The sequence below is a fragment of the Dipodomys merriami genome, unplaced genomic scaffold (genome assembly GCF_024711535.1).
Source record: "Dipodomys merriami isolate MVZ:Mamm:240054 unplaced genomic scaffold, mDipMer1.0.p SCAF_8, whole genome shotgun sequence".
Lineage (NCBI taxonomy): Eukaryota > Metazoa > Chordata > Mammalia > Rodentia > Heteromyidae > Dipodomys > Dipodomys merriami.
Genome location: NW_027206401.1, coordinates 21,428,878 through 21,445,203, shown reverse-complemented (window position 1 = coordinate 21,445,203; position 16,326 = coordinate 21,428,878). Strand labels below are relative to the sequence as shown.

General features: G+C 34.2%; 1 pseudogene; it reads left to right on the top strand.

Annotated features, from left to right (window-relative positions):
• Positions 1 to 15,426: 15,426 nt before the first annotated feature.
• LOC138819545 (small nucleolar RNA SNORA40) lies at positions 15,427 to 15,525 on the top strand (annotated as a pseudogene).
• The last annotated feature ends 801 nt before the right edge of the window (positions 15,526 to 16,326 follow it).

The following is a 16,326-nucleotide window of genomic DNA, read 5'->3' as shown; positions in this document are numbered from 1 at the left end:
CTTAGCTAAAGATAAAAAAAATTAAAAAACACATTCCAAAGACTGAACTATTGTACCCTTTGTCCAAGAACCAAGAACCAGACTGTATGAGGTGAAGAATGGGCTGAGTAAAAATCGTAGCTACTAGTATCAGGCCAACCAAGGCAAAATGTTAATGAGTTCTCCATCTCTACAAACTGGGCAAATCAGTCTGAGGCTGATTCCCAGCAAAAGTACAAGACTCTATCCAAAAAATAACTACCAAAACCAATAGCAACAACAAGTCCAGAGAAGAGCATGCAACTCACAGACAAAACAATCAAGAGATGGTCAGCATTTCTCCTTCTATTGGTTAGGCCAAGTCCAACTTCACAGGACTCATGGGTTAAATCCACAGGGTTTATTAAGGATAAGGTTTTTTTGTTGTTGTTTGGTTTTTTTTTGTTGTTAGTCCTGGGGCTTGAACTCTGGGCCTGAGCTCTGTCTCTCAGCTCTTCAGCTTAAGGCTAACACTCTACCAATTGAACCACAGACCACTTCCAAGGGTAGGTTTTATAAACTGCACCACAGTTTCATTGCCATCACCATGACAGAAGAAATAACAGAACTGGCACTCTTGTATAGTAAACAGAAGACTGGTCTATGAAGGACCTGGAGAAGCTTAGTAATATAGTTGGGGCCAGTCTGACATATTAGTGCTTGTACCAGTTAAATGTTGATAGTTGTTCCTATCCAAAGGAGAAAGAATATTAAAAATTAAAAGATGACATGAAGAGGCTTCTTGTTAACACTTGTGCCTGAGGAAACACATCATCTACCTCACCTGTAAACAGGTTAAATGTTGTTCTTGGGGCTATATTTAGACGGTCATTCTTCTGGATGTTTATATCACAAGCACATTCCAGCAGCACCGGCCCAGGCCTGTTCTTTCCACCTTGTTGCTCACATGGTTTTGCTATGGTGCTATGTGCATAAATGTGGTTGTTTCTGTGGCTTTAAAAAAAAGTTCTGGAGAAGTACAGATTATGCAAAAATTTAGAGGTCACTTTATCTGGCCAGATATAGAACAAAGTAAAATTCTTCTAACATTCTGGATAGCATTTATTTATAATAATTCATGTGTTATTGTGTAATTGACAAATATGCCTTATTTTTAAGTGGCACAATAACTAGGTAACCTTATAAGCTTAGCTGGCTTTTCTATAAGTAAAAAACAAAACAAAACAAAAACTTTATAAAATCAGAAATCGTCAATACAGAATGATACTCTTCAGTCTATGAAGAAAATAATCAAGACACAAAAAGAATTTCTTAATTAAGCCCACTCCTCTTACTTCTTTTTTCAACTATTTTTCAGCTATGTACTTCCTGAGAAAAAAGCCGCAGAATATTTTGGGTATTTTTGATGTGAGAAGGGATAATTGATATGATACGATATACTTTTTATTCATAATAACTGATAAAAAAGAGTAATATCATTGAAACCTTATTAAAACAATAAATGATCTAGGTTGTAAATCTGTTAGCAATTCATGAATAATCAGAAATACTTTATTTCCTGATTAGACCAATTAGAAGAGCATTCTAGTGAGTGTAGTAATTAAGTTTCCAATTTTGGGAAATCTCTTAACATTCTAAGAGAAATTAGGATTTTAGTGAGAGCTGTTGTCCGTTATAAAACTCTCTTCCTCCTTTATTTCTCTTTATGGAGCAAGGCTAAACCTCTTGCTGTCCTTGAAAAATAAACTTAGAAACAGTAAGAAGAAAGATGTAGCAGCACACTAGAATCTCCTAGATCTGAACTTCTTAAATTGTAGTGTATATATGAATGACCAAAGGTCTTATTAAAAGTGTAGATTTTGATTCAGAAGTTTTTTTTTTTTGTTTGTTTGTTTGTTTGTTTTTTGGTCGTGGGGCTTGAATTCTGGGCCTGGGCACTGTCCCTCTCAGCTCCTCAGTTCAAGTTCTACCCCTTGAGCCACAGCACCACTTCCAGTTTTCTGAGTGGTTTATTGAAGATAAGAGTCTCACGGACTTTTCCTGCCTGGGCTAGCTTTGAACCGTGATCCTCAGATCTCAGCCTCCTGAGTAACTAGGATTACAGGCGTGAGCCACCCATCCCCGCTGATTCAGAAGTTCTTGGTGGGGGTGTAAATTCTGCATTCATGATGAAGATACTGCTGATACTTCAGTAACAAGTAGAGATTGCTTTTAAAATTCTCCAAGTCCGAAACTACAATGTCCAAAAATTTGTATTCATTGTATCTGATATGGAGTTCAGAAAGCTGTATGCTCATAGCTTCAATATGATTTTGATACAGATAATCCACAGACCAGAGTTTGGTTTAGCTGGAAGGTGGGGGTTGTGCCGGACCCCATGTAACAGATAATATTTCTCTGCACCTATAGTCTTCACATCCCTACAGGTAATGATATCAACCAGCCCTGCATGTACTTAGTGAAATTGTATGGGAATCTGAGTGTGTGCACAGTCTGTAAGGTGATTGATAGTTCACCCCATCAATTGATAGTTCACATTGAAATGGTCAGAATTTGAGTGTGTGCACAGACCTGGAGGTGATTAATTGATAGTTCACCCCATCAATTGATAGTTCAGATTTACTTCTTTGAAAAACTGAAAACCCTTAAAATATTATAATCCACCAATTGGCAAAAAAATTCTACATTAGAGATAGTTTTTTCGAACTAAAGAATCATTTATAAATTACTGTTTAACTTTTAAAATACTGAGCTCCTTGATCATGTTAAACATATCATAATATGTCTAATCTTAAAACCATGGATTGTAAGATTATTGTCATTATTTAATTTGTCACTATATGAGGAATGTTGCCAATTATGCAGTGATATATCAATTATTGTACATGACATTTAATTTTAAAGATGTTAAAATTTAAATTACATGCTCTGGAGTCAATGAAATATATTATTCAATTAGGGAAATTCTCTGTATATGTAGCTTTTTAGAAACACACAGCTTGCCCAAAGATAATTCAGATTTTATTATCTCTCACTTATTTTTCATTGTGATGTTGTTAATATGGATAATGCAGTCAAGGTGAAAATGTAGTTCTAATTCTGAACAGCACAAAATATAGTAAAAACTAGTCTTTTTGTTATGTTCTATTTCATGATAAATTTGATTTTCACAACAAATTTAATTTTATGATAAATTTAATTTCAAGTTTAATTTTACATTTAGCATTTTATTAAATAATAAAAATAAAAATTATAAGTAAATTATTGTATTTCTTCTTAATTTCTAAACTGAGTAGCCTAACAAAATAAAAAAATTGGACTTAGAAAATATTTTATATATGTATTTACATTCTTGCAAGTTGGATCCTAATCTCTCAAGAAGGATCTCACCAGAACACTCAGGCTAGAAAGCTCTTGCGAAGACAGAATTATCAAAGCTTACAGAAGATACTTACCAGTAAGTTTTTCTATCTGAAATAAAATTATAATAATGTATAAATCTTTGCATACTTTGTAAGCATAAAGTCCTGCTACTTTGTACAAGTAGAAGAGTTATCAAGAACAGATTAAAATTTTATAACTAAGAAGATGGAGTGAATCCTGAATTAAATCTCTACTTTGAGTATCTCTACAAAGTTTTTTTCTAAAATATATGTAATGCAAAGTAAAACTCCATATTTTGACAAGCAAATATTTCCTATACATTGCGCAAAGAGAATCAGTAGAAAATCTACTGAATTAATAATGCAATTTAAATATGTAATTACAAAATCAATACCTGTTATGGTTTCAATATGAAATATCTTCTCCAAAATGTTCTTATGTTGAAGGGTTGGTCCAAGGATGGTGGTTTGTTGAGAGCAGCTTGGGTTTTGAGTGTGAAAGCTTCAACAGTTGATAATCCACTTACGTCCCATAGGTACCTCATACATACAGCTGAAAGGAGTTTTATACAGTATTTTAAATAACTTTGCACATGAAACAGTTTTATTGTACAGAATTTTTCATTCATGATATGATGTTTTCCGCAAAATTTTTCAGATATTGGAGCATTTCGGGTTTCAAATGTCCAGATAACAGGTGTTCAATTTCCATTAATATAAAATTGGTTAAAAAATGTTTCTTCATCCATGCAACATGATACTAAAATGCTACTCAAATAATAGTAAAATCTTTTTTTTTCTCTTTTTCCCCCATTTTTTAATTGTGAAAATACCATACAGAGGGCTTACAATTACATGAGCAAGATAGTGAGTACATTTCTTCTCAAGCATTGTTGCCTCCTCCTTTGTTTTCCCTTCCCATCCCTTCCCATCTCCCTCCCTCTCAACCCCCCCCATCTCATTGTTGCAATGGGTCCACCTGTAGTAAAATCTTTAATTATAAATGTATGCTATATTAAGTGAAGAGTAGGAGTCTGTGTCAATAATATGTATGGTCTTATGAGCTTAAATATATAAAAGAAGTCTCAATCCAGGTAGTTGAGGGTTGAGGATAATTTTGTATTCTTCTTTTGATATTTAATATATTTTATTTGAAGTTTCATGCATTTAGCTCACATTGTTATTCACCATAAAATACTGAAAATACGTTATTTTTGAAATAGAAGCAATTGTAACTGTGGAGTGGTGGCTCATGTCTATAGTACTAGCTACTCAGGAGGCTGAGATCCACAGGATTTAAAGCCATACCAGGAAAAATCCACTAGACTCCATCTCCAAGATACTCACCAAAAAAAAAAAGAGCCAGAGATATGGTTCAAGTGGAATACTGCCAGTGAAGTAAACAAAGATGAAAAGTGCAAGTCCTTGGATTCAAACAGAGGTACTGAAGGGAAAAAGTGTTATCTTGAAGATTTTATTGTAATTAACTTGAGGAAAAACATATTTTAAAATGATATTACATATTATGAACTTAGAACATTTCATAGAAACTCACTCAATGGAAAGACTTATCTAATTCCCAATGATAGCCTGTCTTGACAAAAAGAATATGACTCAATAAATTTAATAGGGAATATTCCAAAGTACAGAAAATAAACTATGAATAAAAAAAGCAGGATACATTTATGCTGTTTATATATACATACTCTCTTATATTTCCCAGAAAAAAAACTGTACTTCATTTTATGAAAAGAGGAAATACTTCAGGGTTTATGGCAAAGTCATTTTGGAGGTACAGAGAACTGGTTTGGAAAGGATTCCACATTTGTCATGCCTTCTTTCATGCTTAATAAAAAAATAAGTATGATCTAATGAATGGAACTTTGTGAGAAGTCAGAAAATATCCCTGTTTCTCATTATACTTTTTTATTTATCACATGACTTCAATGAATGGCCTTCCTCTTAGCATGAGGGTCATTAATCAACCAAAGGTATGTAGAACATTTCCCTTTTAATGCACACACTTCATAAACTAATGAACACTAGTTAAAAATAAAATGCCCTAAGAATCATTTTACTTATTAAATTCTTTGAGGAACTATTAATTATTTTCTCCTGTTAAGTACAAAGTAAGAAAATTAATTTAGAGTTTAGTCAGCCATCCTATATTTTAAAAAGAGAAAATGAGCAGCAGGCAATTTTATTTTTCAAAGCCATGTGAGCCTATTGAAAGTAGGGAGCAGGTAGGGAAGAAATAAGAGACTCTTTTTAGAGACTCATAATTTTTTGGGGGGGGTCCGGTTGTGGGGCCTGAACTCTGGTCTTGGGCGCTGTTCCTCAGCTCTGCAGCTCAAGGCTAGCGCTCTACCACTTGAGCCACAGCACCACTTCTGCCTTTTTTCTTATGTGGTGCTGAGGAATCGAACCCAGGGCCTCAGGCATGCAAGGCAAGCGCTCTACCACTGAGCCACCTTCCCAGCCCCGAAAGACTCATAATTTAAGTGTCCACTTCTGCAGTAGTTTGTAAAGTGATTTCTACATAACCTCAAAGTTCTGTGCAGTATTGTAGTGGCCAGTATTGTTAGGGGGTGGTTGGAAGAGGAGTAAGACAGGGTCACATCTACCATTGTAGCTCTCATTTCATAGATCTTGTATCTTACAGTAAGTTTCATGTTATTTGGCTTTGAAAAATAGTTTTGAAACTCAGAGTAGACTTCTGCATTTGTTGCTGTGACAGAATACCTGAGAAAGTCAAAGTAAACAAGAAAAGATTTATTTTGGCTCATGGCTTCAGAGAATTGAGTTTATTTTCACTTAGCTCTGTCACTTTGGATCTTTACTGAGACGGAACTTCATGGCAGCAGGAATGTGGTGAATTAGAGCTGTTCACCTCATGTTTGCTGGGAAAGAAACTTCTGGGAGATAGGCAGAGGGCAAGAGAGCACGGAAAGGAACCACACAATACTACCCATATACCTTTGAAGGACACAATCCCTGGTGACTCGCTGCCTCCAACTAGGTCCCACTTCTTAATGTTTCTATTATATTTAATAGAATCAACAGCTGCCAGGTATACCTTCAACCCAGAGCTTCTGGTAGACATTTAACATTCAAACATAACAACTTCTCTTCTAGCCTAATGATTATAAGCAGAGTTTCATATTTCCTAAAATGCTTTGGTCACCATAGCAATCTAGTCATGTAGGCTTAGTAGATATCAAAACCACTACGTCTGCGATGAGAAAATAAACACTCAGATGGTTTTGACAAGCTGCCTGTGAGATGGGGTGCCTGTCTCCACTCCTCCTGTTCCTTCTTTGAAGCATTTTCTCCTTCATTTTCTGCCTTCTTGTTTTGCCAGTCCTGGGGCTTGAACTCTGGGCCTAAACGCTGTCCCTGAGCTCTTTTTGCTCAAGGTTAGCCTTCTACAACTTGAGCCACAGGGTTACTTCCTGCTTTTTCTGTGATTAATTGGAGATAAGAGTCTCCTGGACTTTCCTTTCTGGTCTGGCTTTTAACTTTAATAGCTAGGATGTGAACCTGAGTAGCTAGAATTACAGGCACGAACCACCAGCACCCAGCAGTTATCGTTTCATTATTTGGTGCATGCTCCAAACCATGGAAGTTGTTACATATAACTCATATTTTAATTTTAAAAGAATTTTATTAGAAGTGCTATTATTAGAAACAATAATTGATCTCTAAACAGCAGTGTATAGAATACATGCAGTGATGACAAACTCAAATCAGTAAAAGCTCAGATTAATTAATACGAAAGCTTTAGTATGATTTTACAAGATTGGTGTGGTGTCTACATGGTGCAGATTATGTATTTTCTATGGTGGGTTTTAATAATTATAACTCTAAGCTATATTAAAGAGAATTTTGACACTGTACGCATAAAAGTTCTTTATTTTTACAACACATGTCAATGATATATTTGGCTTTGAATTGGTCCTTGCAAAGCATATTACTTTCAAATGCACTGAATTGCTATAGATTCTGTTTGTACATTAGTAGCATTTGCTTAATTCAATTACAACTATTATTAGAGGTAGAGAATGGGGAAAATGTGTGCCTGAACCTTTCCGCAACTATATTTTTTCCTTGTGAATTAAGACATGTCAAAAAATCTGTATTGGGCTCTGGAAGATCTAGTAGCTTAGGTTTCAGGCAGTCTTTAAAAAATACAACCTGGATCATAATTTGTTTTGTGACATTACTATCATATTATAAGAAATACCAGGTAGTTATCACTGCATTGTATTATATACACTTACAAGATTTTATTTAACCTTTTTTCTGACATGAGACATTTGATCCTGAATTTTCATTATTGTTTATTGCTGAAACAAGCACCATAGAACATATAGTATTTCTTGTACTTCTAATAACTTCCATAGGAAAGTAAAAGTAATGTTATTGTATTAATTTATAGTTTCATGGACTTAAAATGATTCTTGCACAAGCAAATTTTTATGAATGTTGAATTGTGTATTGCTTTACTAATATGGCAGATGTTAAATCTCAGTGTATTTTTTATTTTTTAGATTTTGGCATTAATAAGGTTTGAAGTCAGAGACACATACATGCTAGACAGATGTTCCATCCCCTGAGTCCCATGACCCAGCTCTTTTTTGACTTTAGTCATTCTTCATATAGAGTTCTGTGCTTTTGCCCAGGACTATCTCTGGTCTGCAATCCACCTACCTATGCCTCCCAGTAGCTGAGTTTATAGATGCATATCATGTTGTCTATATTATTTGATTGGCATGGGGTCTCACTAACTTTGTCTTAGCTGCACTTAAAACCATGATATCTGTGGTCTCTTTCTCCTTAGTAGTTGGAATTACAATTGTGAACCACCCCACCACACATTGCTTTCATTTTATCAGTACACACACACACACACACACACACACACACACACACACACACACACACACACACACACACACACACACACACACACACACCTTTCAACATCAGTAAACTATAGAAAACCATGAATGGAATCAAAGAAATCATGATGAAAGAAATCATAGGTTATCTCTGGGCTGAAGAATGTTGGCAGTTGTTTTCTTTGTACTTTTTGTGAATTTCTCACTATACAATACTTTTTAAGTAAAAGTACAAAAAAATGTTAATGCATCCTTTTTTGTAAAGGCACACATCTTACCAGACAAACAGAAAAGGTCAAAAGCTATGTACATATGACCATATAAGATGATGCAAACAAAAGGAACTCCAAGATATGCACACAAGAGGTTTTTCTTTGTTGCTGTTATTTTTAATGTACACAGGACCCTGTGAATGATGATAAACTTATAATACATAGTTATAACAATATAGTTATAAATAAATAGTTTCAGAAATTATTCTTTTAATTATTACTTCAAAATGTTAGAAATGGGTTACAAAATTTTTTACTTGAACTCTCAATTTTATTCACACACAGAATCCTAAAATTGTGTTTTGGAAATTTTTCTTTACATGTTCTCACAACCTTTCATTATTGGTTTCATGTTTATACACACTTTGTAAATCTGGTTCTCAGGTGGATGTAAGGCAGGTTACCAGTGGATAAATTCTACCAGGTGCTTCTGGATTCTATTTTAAGGCCACTAGGTAATTGTGCACTTTTCAAAGAGAATCTTTGGTGTGCTGTCACAGGGCTTGTGAGACTTGGAGCCTCAAATCATCTTTTTAACCATTTTTTGACCATTTCCTTGCTGAAGTTTATCACAGAAAACAGCAGCTGATGGCCTCTCATTGATTTGTTTCTACTAACAGGTTATTCCTAGGCAGAACTTACTCTCAGTTCTTGGCATTTGCATTACTTCAGATTGTAAACAATCTTTAAATTGTAAAGATTGTAAACAATCTTTAAATTATTTTATCTTTGCTATTTAGAAATTAGCAACACACACACACACACACACACACACACACACACACACACACACACACACACACACCATAAATAAAGAAGCCTTTTCTATGACTTTCATCAGGATTAAATTGTAAGGGCTTTGTTTATCTGTACTTATTCTAGCCCCAATGAGAGTTGTGCACACCTATAATCCTAGCTACTGTGAAGGCAGTAATCTGGAGGATTGTGATTAAAGGCCATTACAGGCAAAAATGTTTGACTCCCAGCCAACAAAGTAAAAGGGGCTGAAGATGTGGTTCAAGTGGGATTTCCTGCCTAGCACATGTGAGGTTCTGAGTTCAAATCCAAGTATCATTAAAACAACAGTGACAAACAAAACAAAACTTATATTACATTCTGAAATTCTAGAATAAATTTTGGAGCTGGGCTTAGGTATGCATGTTATGCCATTTCCCTATGTTCCAATCTAGAAATCTTTTTTTGTTGTTGTGGGTCTTAAACTGTGGGCCAGGGCGCTTCCCTGAGTTCTTCAGCTCAAAGGAAGCTCTCTACTGTTTGAGCCACAGCACCAGTTCCAGTTTTCTAGTGGCTAATTGGAGATAAGAGTCTCATGGACTTTCCTGCCGGGCTGGCTTTGAACCGCTATCCTCAGATTTCAGCCTCTTGATTAGCTAGGATTGCAGGTATGAGCCACCAACACCCAGCTTAGAAATTTCTTTTATGATTATTTTCTTTAAGCAATCATTAACATTGATGTATTATATATTTCTATTTCATCAGAATGTGAGTTTCATGAGGATAGGAACTGTTTCTTTTCATTGCACCATCCACAGTGTTGAGATAGGTACTTAGTAATTGATATACATATAATAGATATTTTTTTAATTGACACCCAATCACTCTTTCATAAACCTTGATTTAGTGTCTTGACATGGTAGATATTATATGGATACCCAAACATCTGTAAACTTTAAGGGAAAAAAGGAAAAACTGTATATAGAAGATGAATCAAGAGAACTGACAGTATAAAAGTTACTAGCCTCATAGAAATAGCTACATGCTTATTAGAACACTCTGAGTGGTACAAATCAATTTTTTGTCATTAATCTAATGTACTAACTTCCAAAGTTATCATCTATATAAAAGTGTATCTAATCTGCTAATGTTCTGAAAAACTGTAGCTTATTACTTTTATGTAGAACTGGGTGAAACCTAATCCTTTTATTTTTCAGCCATAGAGAAATTGTAGCTAAGCCAATTTAAAAACTATTAGAAATGCAAATCCATTTGTTACTGCCTTAAAATGAAGTAAAATCCTATTTTCTAAGGTAAAAGTTATGATTATTCTCTTGATCTATTTATCTAACAACACCGCAGACTGAATAATTTATAAAGAAATCTTCCCATTTCTAGAAGCTCAAGAGCTCAATGCAGCATTTGCTTAGCATCTGGTACTGTCTCCTGCTGGATCAGGACATGGTGATACAGAACTAGAGTGCTTATTGCAGGAGTCACTAATGCAATCATAGGAACCTATGTTACAACCTCATTTAATCCTAATTACTTCCCTAAAACTCCACCCATAAATCCTATGAACATGTGGCTTTGATGATTTTGTTTCTAATATATGAAATTTGGAGGTCCCATTCAAACCACAACAATCTACACTAGGCTTCCAAAGTTTTATTGGTCCCATTCAAACCACAGAATTCTATACTTGGCTTCCAAAATTTTATTTATCTATCTATTTATTTGTTTGTTTGTATTTAGTATTGGGGTTTGAACTTGGTCTCATATGCATTTGCATGTTTTTGCTTGTTTGTTTTTTGCTGGTCTTGGGGCTTGAACTCTGGGTCTGGCTGCTGTCCTGAGCTTCTTTTGCTCAAGGCTACCCCTTTATCACATGAGCCACAAAACCACTTCTGACTTTTTCTGTGATTTAATTGGAGATAAGAATCTCATAGACCTGCCTGCCCCAGCTGGCTTGGAACCCCAATTCTCAGATCTTAGCCTCCTGAGTAGCTAGCATCACAAGTATGAGCACTGACAACCAGCTGATTTATTATTATTTTTAATTGTGAAAATACCATATAGAGGGGTTACAATAACATGAGCAAGGTAATGAGTACATTTCTTGTCACACATTGTTGCTGCCTTTTTTGTTTCCCCTTCCCATCCCTTCTCATCCCCCCCACAAGCTGATGTTTTGACTCTGCCACTTGAGCCATTACATCCAGCTTTATAAAAATTCTCATCTCCTTTTCTTCTTTGCCAGCTAAGCCTCTTTTTCTCCAGTACTGTCTACACAAATTTTATGAAAACTAAACCTTTTCTTGTAAAGAAAAAAGAGAATTATTATTTATTATGAATATTATGACACTAACTGTTCAGTTAGATCCTGTATGCAATCCTGAGAGCTACTAGCATCTCATTAAAAAGAATGAAGATACCAAAGTTCTTTTGAATTTGAAAAACACTTTTTAATCCCAGACACTATCATAACTCTGAAGTAGGCTGGAATTAACCCATTATGATCAAGTTTGTGGCTGTTACTTGGAGAATAAGTGGAGATGATGCTAATGATTTACTTGTGTCCCAAAATCCTCATATAATTCTGGAATTGTTATGAGGATTCAATGCATTCATTATGCTAGACAACTAAATAAAATTAGCATCAGTTTCCTTTCCCTGTGACACTTGCTTTTTAGCTTTCCTATCTTCATATTTTTATAAGATTTTTGAGAGACCTGCTAAGCTATATGATAAAGGAAGGGTGAGTGGAGTGTTTATACAAAATCTACAGTAGTCTGAGGAACTACTGGTTATAATTTTCTAAACAATAATTTTTTTTTTTTTTTTGCCAGTCATGGTGCCTGAACTCTGGGCCTGGGCACTGTCCCTCAGCTCTTCAGCTCAAGGCTAGTGCTCTACCACTTGAGCCACAGCACCACTTCCAGCTTTTTCTGCTTATGTGGTGCTGAGGAATCGAACCCAGGGCCTCATGCGTGCAAGGCAAGCACTCTACCACTGAGCCACCTTCCCAGCCCCTAAACAATAATTTTGCCAACATTCCTATTACTAGCTAAAACTACTAAGGATGGGTCAGACATTGATATTCAGGGTATATTTATTTCAATCCTTATAACATGACAAATTAGATTATTATTTTCATTTTGCAAATACATAACTAATGCTTCATTCTTTTATTCTATTAGTTTTACTTATGTCACTTTATAAAGAATGATATACTCCAAGATTCCCAATGGATATCTGAAATCAGAGTTAACACTGAATTCTAGATATTCTATATTGTTTCCTGTACAAACATACCTATGGTAAAGTTTAATTTGTAACTGAGTACAGTAAGAGATTAACAATAATAAAATAGAAAATTAATAACAAAATAATCTAATAAAATTATTTTAAACTATGGATTATTTATCTTCAGAATTTTCCTTTTCATGTTTTTAGACTATTGTTAAGTACTAGTAACAAACTAAAAATTGAATTCATGAGGAGCACTATTGTACCAGTCAAAATTATATGATGAGTTAAGATTTGGTTATCTTTTCAATTTAATAACTAAAATGAGCATTATTATACTATGCTTTTCTCCTTGCTCCATATCTCACAGGCCAGAGGCTAAGTATCATAAACCAAATAACAATTCAAATGTTGGAATTGCATAAAAATTTACTATGTAAATTCCTTACATTGCCTTAGTTCAGATTACAGACTTCTTTATTCTAAATGAGAATTGATTTCTAACTAAGCATAGAGTCCCTTCATCACTGTCAAACTCACCTTTATCACTAAATTATTTTAATCATTTATATGCTTGATTGAGAAAATAATAATGTCTTCTCAATAACAGTAAGACTTACTCTGAATAACCAAATCTGGCCACATTTATCCCTCTAATGCTCTCTTCTCTAACTTACTTCAAAGTAACTAGCACTTATATATATATATATATATATATATATATATATATATATATATATAATAAGCATATATATATATATGCTTATTATTCCCACTTTCTGTGCTAAATCAACTTGTCACTTTTAATTTAGATGTAATAACAATGTTGCTTTTTATTTGGGGGAGGAGGAGTTTGTATCCAACCTGGGTTTTTGCATGTATGTTGCATGAATGCTATGAATGAAAGCGCCAAATTCAAGAGCCGAAAAATGTTCAATAGCGGGTGAAGAAAGGAATTTGTGGACATGTCCATCATGACACTAGATTTGTAATTCAGAGTAGTTTATATTGCAGATGCTCATCGTTGTGCATTTTCTAAGTGGAGTTGCTAGAATTAGAATATAAGGACATTCTGACTATAAGCTTGAATGCATAGTTATATATGCCTTTCTTAAAGTACTGAAGTATTGGAGAGACTGAAGAGCAGGTGGATAACACTATCACTGTAAACCCAATCTATGCATCTTTTTTCTAGGAGATAATAAGATAAATTGTATGTGGTAAAGACTGTTAGGAGAAGTTTTCAAGTTGTTACTTTCCCTTACCTTGAAAATAATTGTCTCTCGCATCTAGATCTTAGCAATGTGCTTGTCAGTGTGGATAAGCAAAAAGGTGGAGTGTTTTCCTTTTCCTTTGGTTCAGGATCAATTTAGTTCTTTCATGTTTTCCTTTTATTTGCTGATAAAGGAGAAGAATAAGAGGATAACAGATGTGAACACTTAATCACATTGCTTAATATTATGGAGTGACATGAAAACATGGTTTGCTTTATCTAGACAGATGGAGTTTTATAAAATAATCATGAATGCGCTTTTGTTAGACATGCAGAATAATTATGAACTAAATTGGATTGTGCTTTCTGAAAAGGTCATCTTGACCTCCAAATGATGTCTAGGCGTTCATGGTTGCCATTTTTTGATCAGTGTGGAACAGCTCAAAATTCATTTAATTCCTCTTGCTTTAGAAGAGTATGCTCAATGGAATAAAGTGTCTAGAAATTAGAGAATATGATTACTTGAAACAATTCTGCCCTGTCTTTTGAATGCTACTTTAAAATCTATAGCTTCCACTTTGCTTATATTTCACATATATGATAAATGAGATTTTTAATGCACTTGGAAAAATGTTCAATAGTGGGTGAAGAAAGGAATTCACTGGACATGTCCATCATAACACCAAATTTGTAATTCAGAGTAGTTTATACTACAGATGTTGAATTGATTTTAAGGAACAGGTTCAGTCTAATGCATTGATTTTGAAGAGCAATGATCTGTAATGAGCAACTGAAAGTTTGTATATTACAATGAAAACAATATTGAATTTAAACATTTAAAATTTGAATATACTAATTAGATTGCAATGGCGTAATAATCTTTTTGTTAACTTAGTATCTATGTTTTATATTTTATAGTATAATAGTTATAGTATTTGTCCATTGTGCTAATAAATAGAATATTAAAATTTATTATGTTTTATTATCCCTCCCTCACTGCCCCCACCACCAATTTGTAACGTTTATTTCCAACCTAATATCTTGTGGGTATCACTATTGCATTGGTTCAGCCTTTGTCCTTGTTTCACCATTTTGTTATTCCCTTCCCTTTCCCCAAATCAGATAAACATATATATAAGACACAGGATACCAGAATCAAAAACAGTGACTACAGAGGATAAACCAAAGGAAAAAAAGAAAGAAAGAAAGAACTATTAAGTGAAAGGAACCCCAAGATAGGGACACAAGTAGTTTTTTCTTTCTTGCTATTGTTTTTAATGTATGTATAATGTACTTTTTGTTTCTTTTGTATGCTCTTCCTCCATGGTATAACCCCTGTTTTCACTGTATTTGATTCTGATGTCCTGCATCTTATATGTATACATTTTTATAATTTGGAGAAGGGAAGGGAAATAAGAAACTGCTAAAACAAGGATACAGGTTGGCCGATTGTAACAATGAGATGTACAAGACACTATGTTGAAAACAACTTTACAATTTTGGGGAGGGGGAGGGAGGAGTTGAGGAGGTGGGGAAGGAAGGGATAGTAGGGGAAAAACAAGGAAGGAGGTAACAATGCTCCATAGGAAATGTACTCATTACCTTACTCATGTAACTGTAACCACTCTGTACAGTAGTTTTACAATAAAAATATATATGAAAAAAGAAAGAACTTCATACAGTACATTAAAAACAACAACAGCCTTACAGACAGTTGCAAACAGTAAATCCTCTTTTGCAACCCAGAACTCATTGCTGAATATGAGACTTTGGTACATATAAAAAGGAATATGATTCCTACAACAGTTGGCAATGTGGGGGTAGGTTAACTCACACAGGTTGTTCTGAGAAAAAAGTTGATGTAAAAGAAAAACTAAACAAACAAAATCAACAACCAAAAAACTCTCCATTAGCATCATTTTATATGGTCATACGTACATAGCTATTGAGCTATTGTGATCCTCTGCTAGGACTATCCTAGACATATACTAATTCCTTACCCTCATATTCAAGGATTAATATGAAGGTGGTTACGTTTTAAAAACCCTAATTGGATGCATTTTGAGTATGAATTTTGTACTTGAAAATGTCAGGGTTTTTAAAAAGAACATGTTACAAGTATCTGAGATTTTTGAACCTCAGAAATTTGTTTTGGTGTTTATTATCAGTTATGTGGTGCCATACTTGCTTGCTAGAGGCATTCTGCTTCATGATGTAAATATTCATGAGGTACAAAAATAGGTAATACTTTAAATTAATGTAGCCATTGTTTATGGTATTCAAAAAATGAACCATTAATTCTCACAGATCTTTTGCAATGGAAACAAATGATAGTAATTAGATTCCAGTTAATATAAATACCTCACAAATGAGTGAACTGAGACATGCGATGGCTAAGTAACTGACTACACATCTAGAAAGTGATGAGGATGGAATTGGACTCTGCCACTTTGGGTATCCAGTCAACACTTTCTAGTATTTTATTAAATTAATGTCTCCTTTAACACTTAGATTTAGATATAAATAACAGAAATAGTCAGTTTTACTATCTTTTCCTTACTTAGAAGGAAATTTCAAACTTCTTTCAAGTAGAT